Source organism: Bison bison, unplaced genomic scaffold (genome assembly GCF_000754665.1).
Source record: "Bison bison bison isolate TAMUID 2011002044 unplaced genomic scaffold, Bison_UMD1.0 scf7180017864158, whole genome shotgun sequence".
In the NCBI taxonomy this organism is placed as follows: Eukaryota; Metazoa; Chordata; class Mammalia; order Artiodactyla; family Bovidae; genus Bison; species Bison bison.
The window spans coordinates 4,554,232-4,566,237 of NW_011494730.1; the positions used below are offsets into that span (position 1 = coordinate 4,554,232).

The 12,006-nt window shown below is 46.2% G+C and overlaps 1 protein-coding gene and 1 pseudogene across 1 annotated transcript in view; both read left to right on the forward strand.

Moving 5' to 3' along the window:
- LOC104989533 (UDP-glucuronosyltransferase 1-1-like) overlaps window positions 1-12,006 on the forward strand; it is a 129,344-nt gene that overhangs the window by 24,366 nt on the left and 92,972 nt on the right. The window lies entirely within an intron of this gene.
- On the forward strand, window positions 6,760-9,360 carry LOC104989539 (annotated as a pseudogene).

Here is a 12,006-nt window from a genome sequence, read left to right on the forward strand (position 1 = left end):
AGCCCACCGCGAGGAGACGCCCGTGCGGCAGGGAAGGGGAGGCCCCGCCCACCCGGGGAGGCCCCGCCCACCCACCACAACTAGAGAAAGCCTGCATGTAGCAACTAAGACCCAGGACAGCCAAAAATAAATAAATGAATAATTTTTTTATCCTTGGATCAGGAAGATCCCTAAAAGGACACGGCAACCCACTCCAGTATTCTTGCCTAAAGAATTCCATGCATAGAGGAGTCTGGTGTGCTACAGTCCAAAAATATGTCCAGGATAGCCAAAAATATATATATAATAATTTTTTTAAAAATGTGATGATCCTAACACTCAACACCTCTGAATGTGAGTGTATTTGGATACAGTGTCTTGACAGAGGTAGTCAAGTTAACTGAGGTATGACTTGCTGTTGTTGTTGAGTCACTAAGCTGTGTCTGACTCATTTTTGACCTCACGGACTGAAGTTCGCCAGGCTCCTCTGTCCATGGAATTCTCCAGGCAGGAATACTGGAGTGAGTTGCCATTTCCTCCTCCAGGGGGATCTTCCCAACTCAGGGATTGAACCCAGGTCTCCTGCATTGGCAGGCAGATTCTTTACCTCTGAGCCACCAGGAAAGTCCTCAGTGCAACTGCTGTCTTTATAAAAAGAGACTCAGTCACAGCAACAGACATGCACAGAAGGCAGACAATGTAAAGACACACGGGGGAAGATGGGCAAAGAGTGATGCATCTATAAGCCATGGAGGACCAAAGCTGCAGGCAGACACCACAGTCGGAAGAAGCGAGGAGAGGTTCCCCTTCAGAGCCTTCGGAGGGAGAGTGGCCCTGCGACACCTTGATTTGGACTGTGCCCTTCAGTCGCTCAGTCATGTCTGACTCTTTTTGACCCCAAGAACTGCAGCACACCAGGCTTCCCTGTCCATCACCAACTCCCAGAGCTTGCTCAAACTCATGTCCGTTGAGTCAGTGATGCCATCCAACCATCTCATCCTCTGCCATCCCCTTCTCCTCCTGTCTTCAATCTTTCCCAGCATCAGGTTCTTTTTCAATAAATCAGTTCTTCACATCAGGTGGCCAAAGTATTGGAGCTTCAACTTCAGCATCAGTCGTTCCAATGAATATTCAGGACTGGTTTTCTTTAGGATGGACTGGTTGGATCTTCTTAATGTCCAAGGGACTCTCAAGAATCTTCTCCAACACCACAGTTCAAAAGCATCAATTCTTTGGCACTCAGCTTTCTTTATTGTCCAGCTCTCACATCCGTATATGACTACTCGAAGAAACATAGCTTTGACTAGATGGACCTTTGGCGGCAAACTAATGTCTCTGCTTTTTAATATGCTGTCTAGGTTGGTCATGGCTTTTCTTCCAAGGAGCAAGCATCTTTAAATTTCACGGCTGCAGTCACCATCTACAGTGATTTTGGAGGCCAAGAAATAAAGTCTGTCACTGTTTCCACTGTTTCCCCATCTATTTGCCATGAAGTGATGGGACCGGATGCCATGATCTTAGTTTTTTGAATGATGAGTTTTAGGCCAACTTTTTCACTCTCCTCTTTCACTTTCATCAAGAGGCTCTTTAGTTCCTCTTCGGTTTCTTCTGTAAGGGTGGTGTTGTCTGCAAATCTGAGGCTATTTATATTTCTCCTGGAAATCTTGATTCCAGCTTGTGCTTCTTCCAGCCCAATGTTTCTCATGATGTACTCTGCATATAAGTTAAATAAGCAGGGTGACAATATACAGCCTTGACATACTCCTTTCCCTATTTGGAACCAATCCATTGTTCCATGTCCAGTTCTAACAGTTCCTTCTTGACCTGCATACAGATTTATCAGGAGGTAGGTCAGGTCTGGTATTCCCATTTCTTTGAGAATTTCCCACAGTTTATTATGATCCACATAGTCAAAGGCTTTGGCATAGTCAATAAAGCAGAAGTAGATGTTTTTTGGAACTCTCTTGTTTTTTCTATGATCCAACAGATGTTGGCAATTTTATCTCTGGTTCCTCTGTCTTTTCTAAATCTAACTTGAACACCTGGAAGTTTTCGGTTGGCATATTGTTAAAGCCTGGCTTCGAGAATTTTGAGCATTACTTTGCTAGTGTGTGAGATGAGTGCAATTGTGTGGTAGTTTGAATATTCTTTGGCATTGCCTTTCTTAGGGATTGGAATGAAAACTGACCTTTTCCAGTCCTGTGGCCACTGCTGAGTTTTCCAAATTTGCTGGCATATTGAGTGCAGCACTTTCACAGCATCAACTTTTAGGATTTGAAATAGCTCAACTGGAATTCCATAACTTCCACTAGCTTTGTTTGTAGTGATGCTTCCTAAGGCCCACTTGACTTTGGACTCCATACTGTCTGGCTCTGGGTGAGTGATCACACCATTCTTGTTATCTGGGTCATGAAGATCCTTTTTGTATAGTTCTTCTGTGTATGTTGCCACCTCTACTTAATATCTTCTGCTTCTGTTAGGTCCATACCATTTCTGTCCTTTATTGTGCCCATCTTTGCATGAAATGTTCCCTTTGTATCTCTAATTTTCTTGAAGAGATCTCTAGTCTTTCCCATTCTATTGTTTTCCTGTTTCTTTGAATTCATCATTGAGGAAGGCTTTCTTATCTCTCCTCGCTGTTCTTTGGAACTCTGCATTCACATGGGTATATCTTTCCTTTTCACCTTTGCCTTCTGCTTCTCTTCTTTTCTCAGTTTAACTTGTAAGGCCTCTTCGGACAACCATTTTGCCTTTTTGCATTCCTTTTTCTTGGGGATGGTCTTGTTCACTGCCTCCTGCACAATGTCATGAACCTCTGTCCATAGTTCTTCAGGCACTCTGTCTATCAGATCTAATCCCTTGAATCTATTTGTCACTTCCACTGTATGATCATAAGGGATTTGATTTAAGTCATACCTGAATACTCTAGTGGTTTTCCCTACTTTCTTCAATTTCAGTCTGAATTTGGCAATAAGGAGTTCATGATCTGAGACACAGTCAGATCCTGATCTTGTTTTTGCTGACTGTATAGAGCTTCTCCACTTTTGGCTGCAAAGAGTGTAATCAATCTGATTTTGGTGTTGGCCACCTAGTGATGTCCATGTGTAGAGTCTTCTCTTATGTTGTTGGAAGAGGGTGTTTGCTATGACCAGTGCATTCTCTTGGCAAAACTCTGTTAGCCTTTTCCCTGCTTCATTCTGTACTCCAAGGCCAAACTTGCCTGTTTCTCCAGGTATCTTTTGACTTCTTACTTCTGCATTCCAGTCCCCTATAATGAAAAGGACATCTTTTTTGGTATTAGTTATAGAAGGTGTTGTAGGTCATCATAGAACCATTCAACTTCAGCTTCTTCAGCATTACTGGTCAGGGCATAGACTTGAATTACTGTGATATTGAATAGTTTGCCTTGGAAATGAACAGAGATAATTCTGTTGTTTTTGAGATTTCACCTAAGTACTGCATTTCAGACTCTTTTGTTGACTATGAGGGCTACTCCATTTCTTCTAAGGGATACTTGCCAACAATAGTAGATATAATGGTCATCTGAATTAATTTCACCCATTCCAGTCCATTTGAGTTCGCTGATTCCTGAAGTGTTGATGTTCAGTCTTGCCATCTCCTGTTTGACCACTTTCAATTTACCTTGATTCCTGGACTTAACATTCCAGGTTCCTATGCAATATTGCTCTTTACAGCATTGGATCTTGCTTCTATCACCAGTCACATCCACAACTGGGTATTGTTTTCGCTTTGGCTCCGTTTCTTCATTTTTCTGGAGTTATTTCTCCACTCTTCTCCAGTAGCATATTGGGCACCTACCAACCTGGGGAGTTCATCTTTCAGTGTCCTATCTTTTTGCCTTTTCATACTGTTCATGGGGTTCTGAAGGCAAGAATACTGAAGTGGTTTGTCATTCCCTTCTCCAGTGGACCACATTCTGTCCGACCTCTCCACCATGACCTGTTCATCTTGGGTGGCCCTAGACGGCATGGCTCACAGTTTCATTGAGTTAGACAGGCTGTGGTCCATGTGATCAGTTTGGTTAGTTTTCTGTGATTGTGGTTTTCATTCTGTCTGCCCTCTGATGAATAAGGATAAGACTTATGGAAGTTTCTTGATGTGAGAGACTGATGGGGGAAACTGGGTCTTGTTCCGATGGGCGGGGCTAAGCTCAGTAAATCTTTAATCAATTTCTGTTGAAGGGTGGGGCTGTATTCCCTCACTCTTGTTTGGCCTGAGGCCAAACTGTCAACCCATGCTTCCACCTGAGACTCCTGGACACTCACAGGCAAGTCTGGCTCAGTCTCCCACTGGCCTTCAAAGTCAAATTCCCTGGGGGTCCTCATCCCTTTGCCAGATCCCAGGTTGGGAAATCTGTTGTGGGTCCTAGAGCTTTCTTAACAGTGCGAGACTTTGTTTGGTATCATTGTTCTGCAGCTTGTGGGTCGTCTGCTCGGTGGCTTTATGGTGGAGCTAATGGCAACTTCCTCCAAGAGGGTTGATGCCACATGCTGGGTGACCCAGGTCTGCTGCAGCCAGAGTGCCTGTCCCCATGGCAGGCCACTGCTGGCCCGTGCCTCTGCACGAGACACTCAAACACTCGAAGGCAGATCTGGCTCAGTCTCTGGGGGTCTCTGCATCCTGTTGCACACGAGGTTTTGTTTGAGTCCTCTGAGCATCTCTGGTGGGTATGGGGTTTGATTCTAAATGTGATTTTGCCCCTCCTACATCTTATTGCGGCTTCTCCTTTGCCCTTGGAGGTGGGGTACCTTTTTTTTTGTGGGGTCCAACATTCTCCTGTCGATGATTGTTCAGCAGGGAGTTGCAATTTTGGAGTTCTCGCAGGAGAAGATGAGCGCATGTCCTTCAACTCTGATACCAGAGTGGGAGGCAGTACATTTTTGTTGTTCCAAGTCACCCTGTTCCAGGCACTTTGAGGTGAACACAGCCCTCTCCGTTTTCAGTCCCCTGCGACCTGCTCTTGCAAGTTCCATGAAAGTCCCATGGTGTAGAGTTCTCTCACTGTCAAGAATGCTTCTTGCTTATTCGTACCTCTGTGCAGGGGAAGGTGGGGCCCATCAAAGCACCAACTGTGGCTTGCCTTCATGTAAAAAATCATAAAACTTGGTGTTGGGAAAGGCAGTCTCATGGAAGCAGTTTTATTTATTTATAAATTATTAAGTTATTTATAAGTAAGTAATAAAATATTTATTAAATTTATTTATTTGTTTTTGGCTGTATCAGGTCTCAGTTGTGGCAGGCAGGATCTTCGCTGTGGTACACAAAGTTGGTTGCCCCATGGTACGTGGGATGTTAGTTTCTCAATCAGGGATTGAACCCATGTCCTTTGCATTACAAGGCAGATTATTAGCCGCTGGACCACCAGGGAACTCCCATGCATGTAGTGTTTTGGCCTTCACTTGGCAGCGTAAGAGTGGGCCTTGGGCTTGGAACTCTTCCTCAATAGGAGCCAACCAGCCTATGCTAGGCTTATCACACTGTGTGAGAGTGTATTTCCCTGTTTCAGGTTCAATGACTGCTCTTCTGTCTTTGAAGTGCACGCATGTTATGGAACTTGGCCAACCCTGCTGTTACACTGTCCTCCTCAGGGAGGGGGCAGGGTCTTTCTACTGGGCATAAAAGGGATGCACGTAGGCAAATTGCTCTGTGTCGGCCATCAGGGGAGACTGGCTGGTTGTGGGTACCAATGCCCAGTGTTGGGGCTCCTCGTGCTCTGTGTAAGGAAAGTGTTCTTCCATCCAGTGCTTGGCTGTGCTCTTCCTGGTGATTCAGATACCAAGATGCAGTGGGCAGGGGTGTTTGGACTTCCACTCCTGGCGACTGGCATAGTGATGACCTTTTCTATTCCCCACGGAGTTGGTGCTTGGCTCTGGTTTTGCTGACAAGTGCCCTGTAATCTGCTTGACAGGTATGATAGGGTTTAAGCTGGGAATGGAGGTCAGAAAGTGAGCCTTGGGGGAAACATGCAGGAATATAGCTGGGACAGAAAGAGGATCCAGAAAAAGAGCCGAGATGTTGCTGTTGGAGATCCAGGATCTTGGACCACAGCCTCCAAGGATGGTTAAAGGAAATGCCCCCAGCACGGTGGCAGCCTGTGTGATACAGGAGGCACACTGGCCTGCGTGCATTTGCCCCGTGATGAAATCTGTTATCAACGTGGATTCTGAATGAGGGAAAGCTTTCTCCCAAAGGAAAACGTCAGCCTGGCCAGACATGTGGATCATGGCAGGATGTCCTTATGGCAGAAGCCATGGATGCAGAAGAGGGTGCTCAGTGAGAAAGCTGGGCAGCCCAGAAAGTCCTACCCCATCTTCCCCAGGGCAGATTAGACGTGGAGATGTCACATTCTGTTGAGCACATGTGACCATCAGTCTCTGTAGTAGGATCACCTCATGGGTCTGAGACACAATCATTGCACAGGCCCCACCTCAGAAGGGTCTCACAAATTCTGGAGCTACTCTCTTCTGAGGAATCTGTCCTTTTCAGGATTTGGTCTGTAACTGACCTTGGAGAAAAATCTGAACATAAACTATAAGATATAATAACAGTACAGATTAATTCACTTCAGTCCCTAGCCAGAGTAGTGGAGGACTGGTACCTTCTGCATCAGAAGAGGATTCAGAGAACCCGCATGGAAGCACGGGGCCAGCTTCCTCCTGCCAGGGTGAGCAAGGTCTGGGCCCAGGTCCCCTCTGAGCCCCACTGCCGTTACAAAGAGCTGCCTTGCCCACTGATGATTTAGATAACTGGAAGTTCTATCCCATGGGGTGATAAAGAATTCTCATGCAGCCCTTCTGCTGTTGTCCTCAAGGATCCTTCCAGATGTTTCCATATCGGGCAGCTGCTCCAATAGACTCTCTCCTGAGCAGCGTAAGAGGTGTCGAGTGTGGAACCGGAATGAACCAGAGAGCCACCATCCCCTCCCTGCTGAGAAAGCAGCCCTAGCAACGTAATACATTTCCCTGGATTAGCTCTGAGTTCACCTATGAATTGGGGTGAAAGAGTTTAAAGAGTTCTCAGATAAGGTCACATTCAGCAGAGGTTCTGGGTGGGGACTGGGGCAGAGGTGACTCCTCAGCGTTCAGTCCAGCCCCAGAGAACAGGGTTAGCAGACAGGTAGGAGGTGACCAAGGGAATAGGGCAGACACAGCCTTGCTTTGGGTCTTGGATGAAGAACAAGAGAGTGAACTAGAATGCTCCCCAGAGGGAGCAGCAGAGTCAGAGGAGATTTTCCAAAGTAACGGGGCGTAATCTTTCCCTGGGTGAAATCAGAGGTGATGAAACATAGGCATAGTCTTAATCTGTAATGATTAATGTTCGGAGGGCACGCTGCCTTCCAATGACATGCCGTTTTACTTAAGTGACTTGATGATAAGATAAAGAAAAGGGAACAAATACAGGTGGCACAGCCCCACCAGCGACGGAGCACCTTCTGGTTTGTGCGGAGATGGCCCTGGGACTGCAGCTTCGGCGGCAGGTGCTGGCTGGACTCCTGCTCTGTCTGTGCGCCGGGCGATGGGCCGAGGCTGGGAAGGTGTTGGTGGTCCCCATGGAGGGCAGCCACTGGCTCAGCATGCGGGAGGCTGTGCGGGAGCTCCACGCCAGAGGTCACCAGGCAGTGGTCGTTGCTCCGGAGGTGAACCTGCACATCAAGGCAGAGGACTTTTTCACCACGAAAACCTACGCTGTTCCGTACACTCGGGACGAGTTTGATTTCCTTGGTAAGACTCATATACAACTGCTTTTTGAAAGAGCACATTTTTTAACAATGCTTCTGAAAACTATGGCATCTTTGAAAAATGTGACTTTGCTCTTCGCAAGGTCTTGTGAGGCACTATTGTATAACAAGGACCTGATCAGAGACCTGAATGCCAGTTCCTTTGATGTGGTTTTAACGGACCCTGTTCACCCCTGTGGAGCAGTGCTGGCTAAGTACCTGTCCATTCCTGCTGTGTTTTTCTTGCGTTCAGTTCCCTGTGACTTAGATGTTGAGGGCACAGCATGCCCAAACCCTTTCTCTTATGTTCCTCGGTTATTAACAAGGAATCCAGACCGCATGACATTCTTCCAAAGGGTCAAGAACATGCTCTACCCTTTGGGCTTGAAGTACATTTGCCTGGTTACCTTCACTCCTTATGAACGTATGGCCTCTGAGCTTCTTCAGAGAGAGGTGTCGCTGGTGGAGATTCTTGCCTCTGGATCCGTATGGCTGTTCAGAGGAGACTTTGTGATGGACTACCCGCGGCCCATCATGCCCAACATGGTGTTCATTGGGGGCATCAACTGTGCCAACAAGAAACCTTTATCTCAGGTGTGTACTGCTGCTTTTGTTCAATCAGTGTTCCCAGTGGAGTACATTCTTTTAATTAAAGAGATTTTAAAAACTTTTCACCACACTGCAAACTAGGCCCTTGCAGTGAAATGGATGGTTCCAATCACTAGACCAACAGGGAATTCCCAAGTGGAACATATTTAAAAAGAACAGCCTACTTCCACGTGCTTACTTAGCTACTGATCTTCCTAAAGATTTCTACCTCTCATTCTCCTTCACACACTCTTTGGCGACATCCATAATTAAAGTGCTCCAGGAGTGTAGTGTAGGTTTGTGATGGACTTTGAGACAAATGACAGGCAGGGGTGAAGGTACGTATTAGGTTTGACAAGGAATGGGGTGATTTGACCATGATTGCCCTTTCCAACAACATCTGTTGTAGTGGTCATACAGTTTTCTCAATCAAGTAGGAGCCAAGAACTTGAGCTGTGAATCCATCCATCATGGGTTTTTTGCTTGAGGGTGTTCAATTGGAGGAGGAAAGAACTGGCAAATTGCATTTAATGTCCTGATACTTCATTGTGGTCTTGTCTTGGAAAGGTATTAGGGGTGGTCACTGGAGACTTCAACCCCAAAAGGAAGCAGAAGTTTCAGAGAGGCTGAATAAATAGAGTGGAAGGGAGACAAAACTGAGATGGAAGTTGGGCTCTCTGTGATCAGAGAAAGGAATAATTGAGCCAAGTTTCTTGAGATGGAGCTATGCTGACCAGAAGTTTTCTGACCAGGAGTTGGGGTCTGGAGTAAAGTGGGGGGATGCACAGAGTTGAATGGCGTGTCAGATGGGTGCTCAGCATGGGCCACTGAGGTCCTCAAGGGCTAGTGGTGGGGGCCGGAGAGGAGGTCAAACTGAGCCAAGAGCACAGTGAAGGTGGTGACAGGGATGCTGAGAACTGAGAACAGGAAGGGACCGAGCACATCACCACGCCTACCGCAGCCCAGTCACCAACCCTGCATTTCTATGGTGTGAGCTACAGCTTTCCTCATAGTGTCAGAGTCTGCTTATATTAACCCTGAATTATTGTTGTTGTTGCTCAGTTGCCAAGTTGTGTCCAACTGTTTGCAGCCCCTTGGACTGTAGCAGCAGGCTGCCTTGTCCTTCACTATCTCCTGGAGTTTGCTCAAACTCATGTCCATGGAGTCAGTGATGCCATTCAACCATCTCATCCTCTGTCTTCCCCTTCTTCTTCTTCCCTAAGTCTTTCCCAGCAGCAGATCTTTTTCAATGACTCAGTTCTTCTCATCAAGTGGCCAAAGCACTGGAGCTTCAGTTTTAGCAGCAGTCTTTCCAGGGAATATTCAGGATTGATTTCTCTTAGGATTGACGGGTTTGATTTCCTTGCTGTCCAGGGGAGGCTATGCAGTCTTCTCCAGCACCACAGTTCGAAAGCATCAGCTCTTCAGTGCTCAGGCTTCTTTATGGTCCAACATTCACATCCATATATGACTGCTGGAAAAACCATATATTTGACTGTATCAACTTTTGTTGGCAAAGTGATGTCTCTGCTTTTTAATACACAGTCTAGTTTTGTCATAGCTTTTCCTCCAAGGAGCAAGCGTCTTTTAATTTTGCGGCTATAGTCACCATCCACAGTGATTTTGGAGCCCAAGAAAATAAAATCCATCAGTGTTTCCACTTTCTCCCCATCTATTTGCCATGATCTTAATTTTTGAATGCTGAGTTTTAAGCCAGCTTTTTCACTCTCCTCTTTCACTCTTATCAAGAGACTCTTTCATCTTCTTCATTGTCTGCCATGAGTGTGGTATCATCTGCATATCTGAGGTTGTCGATATTTCCCCTGGCAATCTTGATTCCAGCTTGTGATTCAAACTGTGTGGCATTTCACATGATGTGCTCTGCATATAAATTAAGTAAGGAGGATGACAATATACAGCTTTGACATGATCATTTCCCAATTTTGAACTAGTCTGTTCTTCCATGTTCAGTTCTAACTGTTGCTTCTAGACCTACATACAGGTTTCTCAGAAGGCAGGTAATGTGGTCTGGTACTCCCATCTCTTTAAGAATTTTCCACAGTTTGTTGTGATCCACAGAATCAAAGCCTTTCAAGTAGTCATGAAGCAGAAGTAGATTTTTTTCAGGAATTCCCTTGCTTTTTCTATGATGAAGTGGATGTTGGTAATTGATCTCTGGTTCCTCTGCCTTTTCTAAATCCAGCTTGTACATCTGGAAGTTTTCGATTCACATATTGTTGAAGGATTTTGAGTATTGCCTTGCTAACATGTGAAATGAGCATGATTGTGCAGTAGTTTGAACATTCTTTGGCATTGTCTTTCTTTGAGGTTGGAGTGTAAACTGAGCTTTTCCAGTCCTGGGGCCCTTGCTGAGTTTTCCAAATTTTACTGGTGTAATGAGTGCAGCACTTTAGCAGCATCAATTTTAGGATTTGCAATCGCTCAGCTGGAATTCCATCACCTCCAATAGCTTTGTTTATAGTGATTCTTCCTAAGACCTGCTTGACTTCACAGTGCAAGATGTTTTGCTCTCGGTGAGTGACCACACCTTTGTGGTTATCTGATGATTAAGACTTTTCTTGTATAGTTTTGTGTAGGCTCCTCTGTCTGTGAGCTATACCAGGCAAGAAAACGGAGTGAGTTACCATTTCCTACTCCAAGGGACCTTCCGAACCCAACCTGGGGATAGAGTCCATGTCTCCTGTGTTTCCTGCATTTGTAGGAGGATTCTTTACCACTGCACCATCTGGGAAGCCCTGAACGTAAACTATAAGATGTAATAAAGATCCAGAATAATGCACACTTCAGTCCCTACACAGAGCCTGCACGGAGGCATGGGGCCGGTCTCTCCTGTCCAAAGTGCAGCAGGCCCTGGAGCCTGGCGTCCTCCGAACCCCACTGTCATTACAAAGAGCTGCCTTGCTCACTGATGGTTTAGGTAACAGGAAGTTCTACTCCATGAGGCAGAGAAAGAATTCTCAAGCAGCCCTTCTGCAGTTGTCCTCAAGGATCCTTCCAGAAGTTTCCATTTTGGGCAGCTGTTCGGACAGACTCTCTCTGGGGAGTGCAAGAGGTGTGCAGTGTGGAACAGGAGCAAACCAGAGAGCCACCATGCCCTCCCTGCTGAGAGAAGGCTGTTCTTGGAATGTTATATGTTTCCCTGGATGTGCTCTGTGTTCACTGATGATGGGGGGAAAGAGTTTGAAGCTTTCTCAGATAAGGTCACATGCAACAGTGGTTCTGGGTGGGGACTGGGGCAGAGGTGACTCCTCAGCGTTCAGTCCAGCTCCAGAGAACAGGGTTAGCAGAGAGGTAGGAGGTGACCAAGGGAATGGACAGGCACAGCCTTGCTTTGGGTCTTGGATGAAAAACAAGAGAGTGAACTAGAATGTTCCCTAGAGGGAGCAGCAGGTCAGAAGAGTTTTTCCAAGATAAGGGGAGCGGGTAACCGTTCCCTGGGTGAAATCAGAGGTGATGAAACACAGGCATGGAGTTATTCTGTAATGATTAATGTTCAGAGGGCACGCTGCCTTCCAATGACATGCCATTTTGCTTAAGTGACTTGATGATAAGATAAAGATATGCGAACAAATATAGGTGGCACAGCCCCACAGCGACGGAGCACCTTCTGGTTTGTGCGGAGATGGCCCTGGGACTGCAGCTTCGGCAGCAGGTGCTAGCTGGACTCCTGCTCTGTCTGT